Source organism: Schistocerca serialis, chromosome 3 (assembly GCF_023864345.2).
Source record: "Schistocerca serialis cubense isolate TAMUIC-IGC-003099 chromosome 3, iqSchSeri2.2, whole genome shotgun sequence".
Taxonomy (NCBI): Eukaryota; Metazoa; Arthropoda; class Insecta; order Orthoptera; family Acrididae; genus Schistocerca; species Schistocerca serialis.
In genome coordinates, this window is record NC_064640.1 from 1,031,140,665 (window position 1) to 1,031,158,146 (window position 17,482).

The following is a 17,482-nucleotide window of genomic DNA, read 5'->3' on the forward strand; positions in this document are numbered from 1 at the left end:
ACTTACTAGCAAATAGTTCTCAGTTACATGTTCAAACACCACAGATAGCTAATTAAGTTCTTAACCAATACCAACTGCGTCAACATGTCTGTCCTCCGAGACTGCTAACCGAGCTCTTACATTTACAAACCCGTGATTGCTAATTAAGTCTTAACTGATATCGACCGCGGCAGACATGTTTGTCCTCCGAGACTACCGATCGAGCTCTGCTCTGATAGCCGAACCACTTCGCCTGCAATCCAAGTTAGGCGCGACCGTAGATCTCCAAAGTGCTTTGTCTACGTTTTCTTTTAGCAGTTGTTTATTATTTTGCTGGTAATTAACACTTTCGATATAATGGAATGATAGCCTGCTTTTATATGAAATACAAGTAAATTCATTGTTTACTTTTTTTGATATTAATAACAGAATTTATCATTTTGGCTTACTATTTCCGAACACACCAGCCAATCGCGAAGGAGGACCACAATTAGGCGGTCTTTCTCACGATAACCGTACCGAACAAACCACCTATCATCGGTACCTCACACCACATTACGTCATTTTCCTCACTGCACTTTTCTCAACTGCTCTAAGAAGAGCTTCTTGCAGCTGAACATGATGGCTGTAAAACTAGAAATATTATAGTCTAAAAACACAACCTGTCACTGATTGACATTTCAGCTAATAACTGTGGTGGCGTTATTTTCATTGTGGAATGAGGCACTTCATACACAACTTCCTCCACTTCAACCACGTAATCCACCCCCATATGATGCTTCTTAGAACTGAACTGATTGTTTTGTCAAGCATAGACGAATGCAGTATACATTTGACCATTGTTTAATAGCGGCCTCTGACCGAACCTAGCTGTCAAATCTACGTTCTTGATATCTTGACGCCGGCCGGTGTGGCCAAGCGGTTAAAGGCATCGCGTGACCGCTACGGTCGCAGGTTCGAATCCTGCCTCGGGCATGGATGTGTGTGATGTCCTTAGGTTAGTTAGGTTTAAGTAGTTCTAAGTTCTAGGGGACTGATGACCTTAGAAGTTAAGTCGCATAGTGCTCAGAGCCATTTGAACCATTTGATATCTTGACGCCATTGACCTTCGGCCTAGGACTTTCTAGTATACTCCTATTTATTTGTGGTATAATGATTCTTTCACCATCAAATCTTCTGTCCACATACACTTCACCTCTCGCTCTGTTTTTGTGCTAGTAGACCAGTATTGATTCAAAATTGCTTGAACATATTCTTTACATGTTTTACATGTGTTACTGGCCTCTATTCGCCATGATATTGCCTCTCCATCTAACCTACTGGCCGTGAATTTGTTTTTTGTTGTTTGTCATGTTTTCAGGAATGACGCACTCAAACTGTCTAATGATGTCTACTAAGGCCGGCCGGGTTGACCGAGCGGTTCTAGGCACTACAGTCTGGAAGCGTGCGATCGCTACGGTCGCAGGTTCGAATCCTGTCTCGGGCATGGATGTGTGTGATGTCCTTATGTTAGTTAGGTTTAAATAGTTCTAAGTTCTAGGGGACTGATGACCTCAGAAGTTAAGTCCCATAGTGGTCAGAGCCATTTTTTCACCACATTTCGACTTTTTTTTAACTTCATTTTCAGTTTTGTTTTGCATCTCAGGAAGTACTTTTTGCTCTGTTTCTCTCAATTTAACCTGAATCGCACATGTGTTACCTTTACAAGAGGATTTCACTCTTGTGTATAATTCGCGGTACAAACTGTCAACCAGATGTCTGTACGATCGTTTGCTCCCCGGAAGATGGCATTCCGATCAACGGACAACCATGCCAATTATGACGTCAGGGCATCTATGAAACGAGGGTAACTGCACATCCAAAGTTGCTGTGTACACAGTCACAGACGGTGCAGTATGACAGAAAGAAGATGCCTACCAGACTCTCTGTGGTGGATGGCCATAGAAAGAAAGGAAGCAGGACAGTAGCAAACTGATTTGGCCCGATGGCTTAATACGAATCGTTTTGTTTCTCGGATGTGGCGACAGTTTATAGAGACCGAAACTGTATCCCGAAGACCAGGGCAGGGCCGACCACGTGTGATATCAGAAGAGAGGACCGTTATTTGCTGTAGGGGCACGACAGTACCGCCTTAGTACTCCACGACAACTGGCACGTGAGCTCGCAGCATCCACTGAGCGTGTTGTATCGAGGCAAACGGTGTGCAGAAGGCTTCGGCAGAATGTCCTTTATCGTCAGAGACCTGCTCTATGTCCACCTCTGTCGCGTCTTCACAGACGGGAACGTCTAGAGTGGAGTCGTCAACATGCCACCTGGGCAGTCGAACAGTGGGCCATTTTGTTTTCACAGGTAAGTCCCGATTTAGTCTGGAGAGTGATTCTCGCTGAAACGTCCCCTTAGAAAAATTAATGAATGACTGTGCTGATAAACCTCTTACATTATTTGCTTTTCAAACAGCTGAGCAGAACTGAACGTACTCAGACATTTCTCACTTTACTTATTCTGATCATCACTAAACTGACTGCCAATATTTTTAGCGCAACGCAATCTGACTTCCAATAATCCCTAAAAAAGAATGGCCCTGACTAACATTAACCTATACGTTTCACAAATCACTTACCTCACAAAAATCTTCGTTGCTCGAACTATTGCAATACAGCGAGCGCCACTACTGCCAGCTAAATAAAAGATTCAAACTACTGAAGGCATTAACTACTGATAGGCATAGTTAGCAAATGAAAGATTTTGATAGAGAACAAGCATTGTATTTACCTTAATAGTGTTCAAAAGTCATAATATATATATATATATCAGTCCATGATATCCAATATTACAAATTTACTCTTTCTGATGGACACACGTCCAGATCGTCCGCTCTCAAAATTTTGCCATCTCTCTCCCCACATCCACCACTGCTGGTGGCTCACCTCCAACTGCGCAACGCTATGCGCTGTTAACAGCCAACTGCCAAACACTACAATAGCAAATTACAACAATTCCAACCAGCCACAGACTGCACACAGCACAGCCAGTGATTTTCATATTGAGCGCTACGTGGCGTTACCAGCATAAAAACCTAAACAGCCTACTTACAACGTGACACACGATTTCGGGGCCCAAACATTGTGGAAAGAGACCGAGATCGGCGACGACCCTTAATGATGTGGGCAGAGATTATCTTTACTTCTCGAACTCTTCTTCATGAAATTGTACAGCTGGATTGGCAAGGTTTAACTGCTGTCAGGTATCGCGATGAGATTATTTGCTGTTGTTGCGAGGTGCTGTGGGCCCAGACGTCGTATTAATGGACGATAATGCTCGATTTTATAGTGCACAGGTTGTTGTTTTATTGGAAACGGAAGATATTGCACATATGACGTGGGCTGCTCGCTCTCCCGATTTGAATCCCATAGAGCATGTCTGGGACACACTAGAGAGACAGCTTGCATCATGTTAGCGTCCACCAACCACTCTCCAAGACTGCGAGCAGTTCTGCAGGAAAAATTGGCGTTACTGCCTCAACATGAGACTGATGGCATCATTCACAGCGCGGGGTAGCCGCGTGGTCTTAGGCGCCTTGTCACGGTTCGCTCGGCTCCCCTCGTCGGAGGTTGGAGTCCTCCCTCGGGCATGGGTTTGTATGTTGTCCAAAGCGTAAGTTAGGTTAAGTTAGATTAAGTAGTGTGTAAGCCTAGGGACCGATGCTCCCACAGTTTCGAAATCATTCACAGCATGTTCCGTCGTTGTCAAGCCTATATTGCTGCCAGAGGTGGTCAAACTCGATACTGAGCACATTAACCAGTTGTCGGAATGTGTGTGCAAATCCGTTAAGTTGGAAAAAACGAAGAAAATTTTTTCATACCGTTATGCGTGTTGGAGTTGTTTGCGTCCTGCATTTTTTACGTAGTTTCTAGTTTATTATCACCTGTGTATACTGTTTTGTGGCAAAAGAAACGCAGCCTTGCAATTTTTCTTTTGTTTCTTTAATTTTGGACACCAGTGTATTTCATGGTCATTACTCCACTGTGTCCTATGTTTATCATTACATGCTTTGATAGCTTTGCTTTGCTCTTGCCTTACACTACTAATGTCATTAATTATTGTACATATTATTTCATTCTGATACTGAAAATCCTTATTTAACTTTTTCATTTCACGGCCAACCTTTCGATTCATTTCTGAATTCCAAACTTCTAACTTTTTACCCCATTCTTTTGTTTTACAACTTATTTTCTTGCAATATCCCTCCGTTTTGGTTTCAAGATTTGTAGCCTTTTGTTCCAAAGCATTGAACTTAGCATTAAGTTGAGCTATTACTACATGATCTTGTTTTAAACCCTCCTTATATTCTTTTTGTGCATTTCTTAATTCCTCCTTATTTGCTTTTTGTACTTGCAGAATTAGTTTCAGCGCAGACCTTATATCCCGATCAGCCTGAGTTGGCAAAGTGTCAGTTAATGTTCTGCCATAACTTATTGTGCATAACTCATCTGTTGGCCCATCGGTAATGTCGATATCGAAGTCACTTTCTCTGTCATTTCGTTCCAAGCTTGCTGCCGCCGCATCTGTTGTCGCGTGGCTGTCTCGCGCGGATCTGCATGCTGCGCCGTCTCGTACTCGTAGCATGAAGAATCTTGAAGTGATAATTATTAACCTAATCCCATGGACTGCACACACAGTGTTAACTGTTATTATCGTAACACTTCAGGACTTTTTATTCCTGCTTTATACCGATAATAGGGTGTCTCACGAAAGATGCCCGGCAGGGGTTCGCGGGTCACGTGGCGAATTTACCGACTGTTGCCGCTGCGTCTGCCGCTATGCACGGCTCTCAGACACCAATACTTCGCGCGTGCCCCCTACACTGTGCGACTGAGTGTACTGGTGTTTTCTTTTGAGATTTTTTGTCAAGTTTAATCGCTTAAAATATTGTTGTCAGAAGTCATTACTGCAACTGCGCCGAGTGTGGGGCTTTCCCAAGCCGTATGTCACTAGGCCTGGTCCTCAGAGAGACACACCGTGCGCGTCCTCTATACGTTTCGGCTGAGTTTCCTGTCGAGCTTCCATTCGGTATGATACACACGAAGGACCAAAAATGTTTCTTGTGCTGAACTAAAGAAAAGCAGAATCATATGTGGAATATCGGATTGAATTCACATGAAAATTTCCTGGTGTGCATGTGCCCAGTGATTCAACGATAGCCGGCCGCTGTGGCCTAGCGGTTCTAGGCACCTCAGTCCGGAACCGCGCTGCTGCTACGGTCGCAGGTTCGAATCCTGCCTCGGGCATGGATGTGTGTGACGTCCCTAGGTTAGTTAGGTTTAAGTAGTTCTAAGTTGAGGGGACTGATGACCTCAGATATTAAGTCCCACAGTGTTCAAAGCCATTTGAACCATTTTTGTTTCAACGATACGCAAAGTAGTGAAGAAATTTCAGGAGACTGGATCTGAAGAATCTAGTGTCTTAACCGAAAATAAACTAGACGAGATAGGGGAGACCACGGAAAGAAGTCAGAGAAAATCTCTGTGCCATTTAGCACTTCAGACTGGCGTGTCAAGGGCATCTGCTAACAGAACTGTTCACAAATTGAAATTGAAACCATACAAAATAACGGTAGTGCGTCTGCTGAGGAACTCACACTGTTGCTCGACATCGTCATTGAAACTGGCTGCTACAGTCTGTCTACCATGGGGAAGCTGATCGTGTGATGCTTTTATTTTCTGATGAAGCACGACTGCATTTGTCAGGGTACGTAAATTCTCAGAACAATCGACGCTGGAGCTCTGAAAATCCTCACCAATTGCATCAACAGCCTCTGCATGATGTGAAAACAGGAGTGTGGAGTCTTATTATAGTTCAACTAAAGTTCATAAACAGTCCGAAGGCTACTTATCACTATTCCTACGCACTTCTCTGATCATTTACAGTTCACATGTATCACTGTCGTTACACAGTTCGTTGGTCAGGTGCAGTCCTCTGTTCTCGCTAATATAATCTCGCCTCATAATTCCAAAGCACTTCGACTTACTTCAAAGCTATCCCTGCAAAGCAAGCCATATGTGGCAAGTGAGAGAGAGAGAGAGAGAGAGAGAGAGAGAGAGAGGGGGGGGGGAGAGGGAGAGAGACAGCGAGAAGGATTTGTGTGTGTATGATAAATCCCTTCCCTCTCTTTTCTTCACACCTCTTCTGTGCTGTACTGTATTGTATTGTATGTTAAGCGGGAGTCGGCCGGGATGGCCGAGCGGTTCTAGGTGCTACAGTCTGGAACTGCGTGACCGCTACGGTCGCAGGTTCGAATCCTGCCTCGGGCATGGATGTGTGTGATGTCCTTAGGTTAGTTAGGTTTAAGTAGTTCTAAGTTCTAGGGGACTGATGACCTCCGAAGTTAAGTCCCATAGTGCTCAGAGCCATTTGAACCATTTTTTATGTTTAGCGGGGGCCTAGAAACGATGGAGAGGCTCCGTCCCCGCCGCAGCCGCAGTGGTCAACAACCCCACGACGACTACCACTGACCACTTCACCCCTTCGCCGCCCACATCAAACCAATCTTTCAGGATTACTGTGCGGTTCGCCCCCGGTGGATCCCCCCCCCCCCTCCCCCCAGGGAACGTCTCACACTAGAAGAGTGTGACCCCTATGTTTGTGTGGTAGAGTAATGGTGGTGAATGCGTACGTGGAGAACTTGTTTGCGCAGCAATCGCCGACATAGTGTAGCTGAGGCAGATGGAAAACCGCCTAAAAACCATCCACAGACTGGCCGCCTCACCATGCCTCTACACAAGTTCGCCGGGCGCATTCGTGCCGGGGACCAGGCGCTCCTTCCCGCCCGGAAAGCCGCTCTTCTGTGTTACTATAGATGACGTATCACTGATCAGATTTGTGCTAAGATTGTATTAAACTGAGATGCCTAGTTGCTTCCACCGCCCTGAGTGCAATGCATAAGTTCTGAATAATGTTCAACAACCTGCAGTCTTCTGAAGTTGTTGTCCCCTGAACAGAAAACAAAAATGGGTCAAATGGCTCTGAGCACTATGGCACTTAACTTCTGAGGTCATCAGTTCCCTAGAACTTAGAACTACTTAAACCTAACTAACCTAAGGACATAACACACATCCATGCCCGAGGCAGGATTCGAACCTGCGACCGTAGCGGTCGCGCGGTTCCAGACTGTAGCACCTAGAACCGCTCGGCCACTCGGCCGGCTGAACAGAAAACAGCACATGGGTCGTGAATCCGTTATCTTGAGGCTGTAATCAACTGTTAGCTAGGAACTAGAATTGTGTAAATAATTGAATCTTGGATTGGTTTGTTTAAACGGGAAGCCACTCGCTTTTTATTAGCAGAATACAAAAAACCGCACAATTATGTTTCATTTTATGAATCATAAATAATTTACAATCTGGTGGTGGTGGTAAGTTCCTATGGGACCAAACTGCTGATGTCATCGGACCCTAGGCTTAGGCACTACATAATCTAACTTAAACTAATTTATGCTAAGGACAACAACCCACGCCCGAGCGACGACTCGAACCTCCGACGGGGGGAGCCGGTCGAACTGTTCCAAGCCGCCTTAGACCGCGCCGCTACTTTACAATCTCCACAATTTCACACAGAATAACAAAATAATTAACTGTTTGTGTAATTACTATAAAACTAGTTCTGAATTACATATCTAAAAACGAGAGATAGTTAATTAAGTTCTTAACCAATACCAACTGCATCAGGCAACACGTCTGTCCTCCGTGACTGCTGATCGAGCTCTTACATCTACAAACCAGTGTTGCTAATTAAAATATAACTGATATCGACCGCGGTAGACAACACGTCTGTGCTCTGAAACTACCGATCTGAAAGCCGAACCACTTCGCCTGCAATCAAAGTTAGGCGCGACCGGAGATTTCCAAAGTGCTTCGTCTACCTTTCCCTTTAGCAGTTGTTTATTATTCTGCTGGTAATTAAAACTTTCGATATAATGGAGTGATAACCTGCTTTTATATGAAATGTAAGTATAATCATTGTTTACTTTTTTCTAATATTAATAACAGAATTTATCATTTTGGCTTGCTATCCCCGAACACAGCAGCCAATGGCGGAGAAGGACTACAATTGGGCGGCCTTTCCTACGATACCCGTACCGAACAAACCACCTGTCATCGGTACCTCACACTACATTACGTCATTTTCCCCACTGCTCTTTTCTCAACTGCTCTAAGAAGAGCTTCTTGTAGCTGAAAATGATGTCTGCAAAGCTAGGAATATTACAATCTAAAAACACAACCTTTCTTTGCTAGGCCGAGTAATTTCCTCATTCCTCTACGGAATGAAGCCGTTTTGATCAGTTTTTGTAATCCCAAGTTGAAACTTTTTCTTCTTCGTCATTTGTGGAATTCTGTGAAAATCACCTCAAAAGAACGTTGTATTACTATAGTCCCACAACCGTAGAATGACTCTGTAATTAATTGAAAGTTTTTGATCATCTGCTGATATAGTTTACTTTACTCAACCTCTCATTACATGAGTCCCCTTTTCCGTTTCCAGTGACAAATGAAGACATTCAAATGTGTTCAAATGTGTGTGAACTCTTAAGGGACCGAACTGCTGAGGTCATCGGTCCCTAAGCTTACACACTACTTAATCTAACTTGAACTAACTTATGCTAAGAACAACACACACACACACACACACACACACACACACACACACACATATCCGAGGGAGGACTCAAATCTCCGGCTGGAGGGGCCGCGTAATCCGTGACATAGCGCCTCAAACCGCGCGGCCACTCCGCGCGAGAATGAAGACATTACACACACAATAGTTGACGAGACCTTTCATCACTGTAACTACTGGAATTGCGGCGTGGCATTACGTCTCTGAAGTCGCCAGTGTGTAAGGCAGGTCTATTTTCTATCGTGTCTTCTTCAGCTTCAATTAAAGCATTGTTACGTCATTGCCACTGGTTCCGTACATAATTTCAGCTGCTTGATTCGTTCTTTCTGAACGTCATGCTGTATGACATTGTCACATACATAGCTGCACTTCGCAAGCCACTGTACGGAGTGTTTCAGAGGGTGCATTGAACTGCATTTTCCACTTTCTACTACATTTGTAGGCTGCGCCTGGGAAGAATGTCTATCTGTGTACTTGATGAACGCATGATACACAGGAGAAATAAATTTTAGAAGATCAGGCATATCTTTCTTCTTGTCGGATTCACAGTCCGCCTGGAGTTGTAAAGCCTCCCTTGTGTCATTGATGCAAGGCCTTAAAGAGGTCTGCCTAACTTGTGCTTACGAAAATCCACCTCATGAAATTCTTCACTTTGACGGAAAATTGGTTTAAACCTCATGGAAAATGGCATTGCCCGTTCAAATTGCACTCATCTGACTTGTAGCAAATTTAATAGATGCTCATCAGTAGCACTTTTCCTGATCATTGTTCTGTCTAGTAGCTCCTTCGTTGACAAAATGTCGTCGTTCTTCATCATTCGAACAATGAATCTTCATTATACGAACAATGAAAGGCTTTTTCTTTTTACACCCCTGGATAATATCACCAGCTGGGTAAATATATTGTTTTTTGCGACTGGCTAATTCAGTCAGACCAAAGTCTGCATCATTAGGCAGGTAGCTATGGCCAGTTATCATAAATTTGTGGTTTATTAATTCCACTCTCGTGGCTGGGTGTTGCACTAATTTCATCAAAAAAAGAAACACGTTGCAATTACGGTTCTGCCCTGTACATGAATCAGAATATGCAGTTATGACTTTGTAAGTCTTTGCGTATTCCTTAAGGTGTTTCACAACATAGGACACAACATCTTGGGAACCTCGACCTCCTTCTGTTTTGTAATTGTTACACTACTGGCCATTAAAATTGTTACACCACGAAGATGACGTGCTACAGACGCGAAATTTAACCGACAGGAAGAAGATGCTGTGATATGCAAACGGTTAGCTTTTCAGAGCATTCACACAAGGTTGGTGCCGTTGGCGACACCTACAACGTGCTGACATTAGGGAAGTTTCCAATCGATTTTTCATACACAAACAGCAGTTGACCAGCGTTGCCTGGTGAAACGTTGTTGTGATGCCTCGTGTAAGAAGGAGAAATGCGTAACATCACGTTTCCGACTTTGATAAAGCTCGGATTGTAGCCTATCGCGATTGCGGTTTATCTTATTGCGACAATGCTGCTCGCGTTGGTTGATATCTAATGACTGTTAGCAGAACATGGAATCGGTGGGTTCAGGAGGGTAATACGGAACGCCGTGCTGGATCCAAACGGCCTCGTATCACTAGCAGTCGAGATGACAGGCATCTTATCCGCATGGCTGTAACGGATCGTGCAGCCACGTCTCGATCCCTGAGTCAACAAATGGGGGCGTTTGCAAGACAACAACTGCCACCCTGTATCTGGCGCCAAACGTCCAATGGCTATCTGCAACGGTCGTTCACTGCAGCACGCGAATCCAGGATCCGTTTACCTTGAGGCTTTCTTCTTTCTTGTTGAAGCTATTCTCATGTTTGTGTATTTATATCGCTTCTCTGAACAAGCAGGTGTGATGGCGCTTCTCTACAGCCAGAACTACAGCGAATTTCATTATGTGGTGGGCCTCACACAGCGCGTGCTCTGCCACGGCCGATTTCTCCACCTGTCCCAACCTGCAAATGTTGCTTATGTTCTGTGATCCTGGTGTCGATTGATCGTCCAGTCATTCTAACATAAACTTTTCCGCATGTGCATGGTATGCGGTATATTCCCAACATTGCAAGTGAATCTCTTTTCTCCTTTGCCGTTCTGAAACACTCTTTGATCTTCTTTGTCGAATTGTAAATAGTCTTCCGTATTTGCGCAATATACGGGCGATTCTGTTCGTCACTCTGGAAATGTGTGGCAGAAAGCCCGTACCCGACGTTTGTTTTTCCGATGTGTCACTTCACCGTGTGTTGGACTGGGTTATACTTCTAGCATAATTTGTGGAGTACCCATTGCTCCTCAGAACACTTTCTAGGCGTTGCATATCGTGTCTGAGGTGCTGCAGCTCACATTTTATTCTTGCTCTCGTTCCGAGAGTATTAATCATGCCTCTTTTCTGGCTCGGGTGGTGATTTGACAGTTTGTGCAGGTATCGGTCCGTGTATGTCGGTTTTCGATACACGCAGTGTCCCAGGTTTTCACCGTCCCTTGTGATCAGCACATCTATAAATAGTAGATGTTTGTCCTTTTCTACTTCCACGGTAAATTTTATGCTGTCTTGAAGGCTGTTCAAGTATCTTAGGAAGTCAGTGAGCTGTTCCACACCAGGGTTCCATACAACGAAGGTATCATCGACGTATCTGTACCACTCCTTAGGTTTACAAGGTGCCAAGTCCAGTGGTTGTGCTTTAAAATATACAATGAAGAAGTTGGCCACCACTGGACTAAGAGGGCTATCCATGGCGACGCCATCCAGCTGTTCGCAGAAGTTGCCATTCCACGTGAAATACCTCGTGGTGAGACACGCACGAAAGAGCTTGGTGACGTCTTGCGAGAAAATGGAATCGACGTGCTCCAGAGATTCATTGAGTGGCACTTTCGTAAACAAATAAACAACATCAAAGCTGACCAGGATGTCGTTTGGTGCAAGTTTTAGGTTGTTCAGCTTCTCAATGAAATGTCCTAAGTCCTTTATGTATGTGTCAGTCTTCCCCACGTGCGGCTGGAGCAGAGAAGCCAAGTGTTTTGCCAGTTTATACGTCGGTGAGCCAGGAGCGCTAACTGTCGGTCTTAGTGGAGCGTTATTCTTGTGGATCTTTGGTAATTCGTACAGCCAAGGTGGTAGAGCAACAGGCAGTTTGTCAACAAGTGGCCACGAAAGCCTTGAAAATTTTGTATTACACCTCTACGGGGAGAAGATTTGTAGATTGAACCGAGACCTTGACCAACGACGGAGGAACAAAGCGCGATTTATGTCCTCTCTCGGCTTTCTGTCGCGGTGCCGGGATGAAGGTGCTACACCGAATTTCTTGAAAGGTAAGCTCCTATTCACCACCGCCCAAGCACATGGTATTTACGACAGAATGGAACGAGGGTTTCTTTGAGAATTAATTCATACAACACGAAGATACGAACAGTAAGAATATTGAGTGAAGCAGACATCCGTACATCTTGCAGACTGTTTAAGAATCTTGGAATTCTTACGCTCAATTCGCAATAATGGTTTTTGTTACTGATAAAGATCCTTTTCAACTGTACTGTGATATACACAGTCAAAATACAAGACACAAATAAATTTCATATAGACTTTGTTTCCATGCCCAGGGTTCAAAATGGAGTTATGTACTCTGGTGGGTAATTATTTAACAAGCTTCTGTCTAACAAAGCAAGAAATTGGGAAAAAATACCAGTTCAAATGAGTTTCTAAATTTTTGTCAAAGCTACAAAAAGATACACAATAGGGTATTGCTAGCTGCAAAAATGTTACAAATGAAAAAATAGCCTCTGATTCTAAAAATTAAAAACGAAGAAGTGTGGAAGATTGTGAAACAGGGAAGGAAGAAAAGAAACATGATGACTTACAGTTAAAGGACAGGGGAAAGTCAATAAATGATTCACAGAGAAATAGCAAATGTCTATCAGAGTCCTATCATCTGTGTGTAAGAGCCAGCGCCTTTTAACATCATACCATTCATGTCTGCATTTGTCACTCTCTGCGGGATTGTTCTTTGGGGATCCAGTGCATAAATTACGAACATAGTCTTCAAACTACAGAAAAGGGCCATAAGGATACAACAATACCAGTAAATGTGCTCATTATAAAGGTCTGTTTAAGGAGATGTTATCTTAACTACACCGTGTGAGTAGATACACTAAACTGTTATACACTTTACAAAAACATTAGCAGTTACTGTATGAACAATGCATCTATGAATATGGTGCAAGAGCCAGGAATAACTTACATTTAGCAAGGGGTGGCGGGACAGAAATCAGCCTTATCTATCACGGGGTAAAGTTAGACAAATTAGCAACAGAGGTCAATGAGATTACTAAGCTGCACAGATTTAAAAATTAAGTTAAGCATTCTATTTAATTAAGGCTTAACGGTACTACCCGTATACAGTCATGGACTGTGCAACTAAGACAGAGTAGGCATTGAGGAAAAAACTGACAGATGTTAACAATACAACACATTTATCTTTCTGTAGTTTCTTACAATAATTTTACAAATCAAATGTCCCTTGAAATGAATTATATTATTACTAACAAGGAACCCCTTGAGTGTGAGGTCGCAAGTTGAATCTTTAGTAAGGCTCATCTGGAAGTATTGTATGGCATAATTGATAAATTATGGCAGGAAAAATATTCGCTGCTGATAGCTCACAGGAGAATGTTTTTATGTTTGTAGTGAAAAAAAAGTTTTTTGATAGTAGAAAAAGGTAACATAATGGAATTTTATAAAATGTACAAGTAAATCAAGTTATGTTGAACACCCTGAGTAACCAGTAAACTTGTAAGTGTAAAAGGTCTTATAATTGCAGGAGCAATGAGATTAGTACACAGTGTCTACATAGATTTTGGTAAATTTTGCGGAAGTATATATGATATATATAGCTATTAGTAGAAGATGACAACTGCGACATTTAATTTCATGAACTAGTTTTCAAAGTGTTTGTATAATGTAACAAAGGAAAGTACAGTTGCCTAGTGAGGTGTATTTGAATGTAATGAAGTGATTGTATGGAGTATTACCTTTCTGACCCTTAAGTTGAAGTAATATGATTCTATATAATAATGAGTTGCGCAAGCAATGCAGTGATAACATACACTAAAGTAATAAAACATGTAAATAGTGTAATGTCTGTTTCTATTCTTAGAGGAAAAGCTATACCAGTTGTGAGTTCTGCTGCCACGTGATGTTATTTTGTGTGGTTGATCTACTGTGTAAGACGAAGCAGGTGATTTTTCTTAGGTGATTATTATTATGGAGTATTTAGTGGAGTAATAAGGTGATATTATGAGGATATGTGGTGGAGTTATTATGTTGATGCACTGAGGAGATATTTGATGTATTTAATGAAATACAGATATATTACTGATGTAATGAGGAGAATGATTTTAAGTAGGGACTGGTTAGGGAACTTGTTTCTTCCTGCCGTGGAGAAAGTTTATGAAAGACACACATAGTCAGCAAAGTTTGTAATGCAAGTTGTTTTTGATTTGAAGTAACAGATGGAAGTAAATACTCAGTTATATTTATGCAAAAAAGGTTGATTCTGTGTCAAGTGTGGGGGTGACTCTTGAATGATACTAACAGGTCCAAAGATTACATTGCCACTGAATACTATAACCACACCCCATAAAAAAACTCCATAACATTTTATCATTTTTGTAAATGCCTTTAAGATACTGTCTGATAACTAGTAATAAATGTATGTTATTCTTTGTCTTTGACCTACTTGTAAACATAACATAAGGCATCATGCAATTTTATGTAGATGTCTATGACACAGAACTCTGAAACAAACAAATCCTATTTTCACCAAAGCGTGTAAAAGATATCAGGAGAGTTATTGAAATCTGTGGGCATTTTCTTCCCAAAATTTGATACATAATATCGTCTGTGTACAGTGTATAATTTTGTGTATTACCTAAGTGGACATTTTCCAGTTCTATCTAGTTTTAAGTGAATTTTCAACCAGAAATGGTATGTAAATTTCAGACAACCCCATGATCTGGGAAGGAAATTTTAATTTTTGTGCTTTAGGTGTGAGTTACATGATATGTTTCTATGGACACTCGCCATAGTGATTATAAATATAAATTATTTCATTGATGATGTATACAACCATGAGTCGATGCCAAATTGATAGTGAACTTGGCTGTGTGTTTAAAAACACTACATGGGATCCTCAACTGGACTTGAACTTAAATTATCACAAAGAACTTTTAGCTATGTGATAGATTTTACCATATGATATCCCCAATTGAATTTGTGCCATGTTAGAACACCAGACTTATATTTGAACTACTATACACATAATCTAATATCTTGGAACTGAGTAGTGCTTATGTAGCTCACAGAACTTTATCATATGCTTTGGTGTTTTAGTAGTGTCTATGCTGCACACAGTATTTCACGAACTACTGACAATGTAAAGTAGTGCCAAAATGGCAGAGAGGACGTGCTTCTGAGACACAGTATCGCATTTTTCTGTAATGAAATTGGTGTTGGAATCTAAAATATTGGTAGTGCTATCGTATTTTACAGTTATGATGGAAGTAACAGAAAAGATAGTTATAACTTTTCAAAAATTGAGTAACTTTAGGAAGTCAAGTGTATAAGAAAGCAAATCTTTTATCTTATTCTTTTCTGGATCCAACTTCAAATTTACTGAATGTTGAATGTTAGTTTTAGTCTTGTTACCCCTAATACATTAATATTTGCTTTACAATTTTGTCTTAGTAAAAGTACTTTTTCTTAAATGTTGCTAGTTAGTATTTGTTCAAATTTCAACAGCATAATTACATCTGACAAAATCTAGAATATTTTTTTGCGAGAAGTAATTTTTTCAATTTTTTTCGTGATGATTTAGCATTTGTTCTTGCCTAAGGGTTTGTCAAGTATTCTTTCCACTTAACTTCAGATCAGTGAAGAAGTCATTTTGACGTTTCTCTGTTGTTTTTTTATTCAGATTCTGAGAGCTTTGTATATCTTGGGATTTTCTCATGAAATATTACATATATGTGATTAGGAAACGTGGGATTCCGAAGCTGATACACTGTGAAATGTTGTAGGAAATACCCTGGGAGCTGTGTCCACACCTGAAAAAAATCATCAAGACCATCAGCAGTATGAAGAACCATCAGACACCACCCTCCAATTCAATGCACACCAGACGCCTTTTTTTACCAGCTTTCAAGTATTCAGGCCACAGGAACCTACGATGACATTTCGTAAACCCTTGTTTTCCTGCATGTTCTGCTTTTCAAATTTGTAAACATTGTGCATGCCTGCGAGATTTGTTCAATGTTCAATAAGACGTTTGGACCATGTATATTCTCAAATTTACGATCTTATCCTTTTTTTAGATCTTATTTGAAATGTTTTAAACCCAGACTCTATAACCCCTGTGATAAAAAATATATAATTTCATAAAATTACTGTACTACAAAAAGATGTATTTTTTGTTTATATGAATATATGTCATCATAATTGTTCTATTGTGCTGTTAAGGGAATTTCATTTTCTGTAAATAATTTTCGATTTAATGTTCTATGTTTCGATCTTGGTGTAACTATATTTTTATTGATATACTTTGGAATGTTGTTAACTGGGTGCGAGTTGGGTTGTATGTTGTCTGGCAGAAAGGAAGGAAGGAGAGATGTAAAGTTTTCCTGGAGTTGCGTACAAATGGAATGTATTTCGCTGGGTGAACATTGTAAGTGATGGCAGCAAGGCATCTAAGACTATTAAAGATGAAAATTACATACAAATCAGTTTGTCGTCTATATTATTTCAAGAAACACGTCAACCTATAGCGTTTCCAGATCTACAAGAAAATCTGGGTTCTAGACAGAAGAAATTCAAGCAACGGATTGAAGGAGATCCTTAAAAAACAAGATGAGTATTTTTGTTTCGATCTTGGTGTAACCATATTTTTGTTTCCAGAATGAGATTTTCACTCTGCAGCGGAGTGTGCGCTGATATGAAACTTCCTGGCAGATTAAAACTGTGTGCCCGACCGAGACTCGAACTCGGGACCTTTTGCCTTTCGCGGGTAAGTGCTCTACCAACTGAGCTACCGAAGCACGACTCACGCCCGCTACTCACAGCTTTACTTCTACCAGTACCTCGTCTCCTACCTTCCAAACTTTACAGAAGCTCTCCTGCTCTCATTCTGGAAACATCCCCCAGGCTGTGGCTAAGCCATGTCTCCGCAATATCCTTTCTTTCAGGAGTGCTAGTTCTGCAAGGTTCGCAGGAGAGCTTCTGTAAAGTTTGGAAGGTAGGAGACGAGGTACTGGCAGAAGTGAAGCTGTGAGTAGCGGGCCTGAGTCGTGCTTCGGTAGCTCAGTTGGTAGAGCACTTGCCCGCAAAAGGCAAAGGTCCCGAGTTCGAGTCTCGGTCGGGCACACAGTTTTAATCTGCCAGGAAGTTTCATATTTTTGTTGATATACTTTGGAACGATGTTAACTGGGTGCGTGTTTGACGCGGCCAATATTTTTACTCCATGAACAATTTACGGACATCCAATTGTGCGTAACAAAGAAGGTCGTTATAATGCAATCAATGTGTTTCGATTCTGAGATGATACCATTTTACACTGCATCCAACTTTTTTACAATTCCAATTACATATGCCTTGCAACTAGTGTATATTGGGTTGGAGAATGCCACACCGTTCATAATGACATTACACTACAGTTTCCTCTCACACACGTAAAACTAATGGGAGTATGACAAATACGTCTTGTCTCTCCATAACCCAATATTGCTCCGCTAGTAAGGCAAATGTACTGCC

At 41.7% G+C, this 17,482-nt stretch overlaps 1 non-coding gene across 1 annotated transcript; it reads left to right on the forward strand.

Moving 5' to 3' along the window:
* The first annotated feature begins 17,020 nt into the window (after window positions 1-17,020).
* On the forward strand, window positions 17,021-17,095 carry Trnal-caa (transfer RNA leucine (anticodon CAA)). The gene has a single exon. It is a non-coding gene; the product is annotated as a tRNA-Leu (tRNA).
* Window positions 17,096-17,482: the final 387 nt, after the last annotated feature.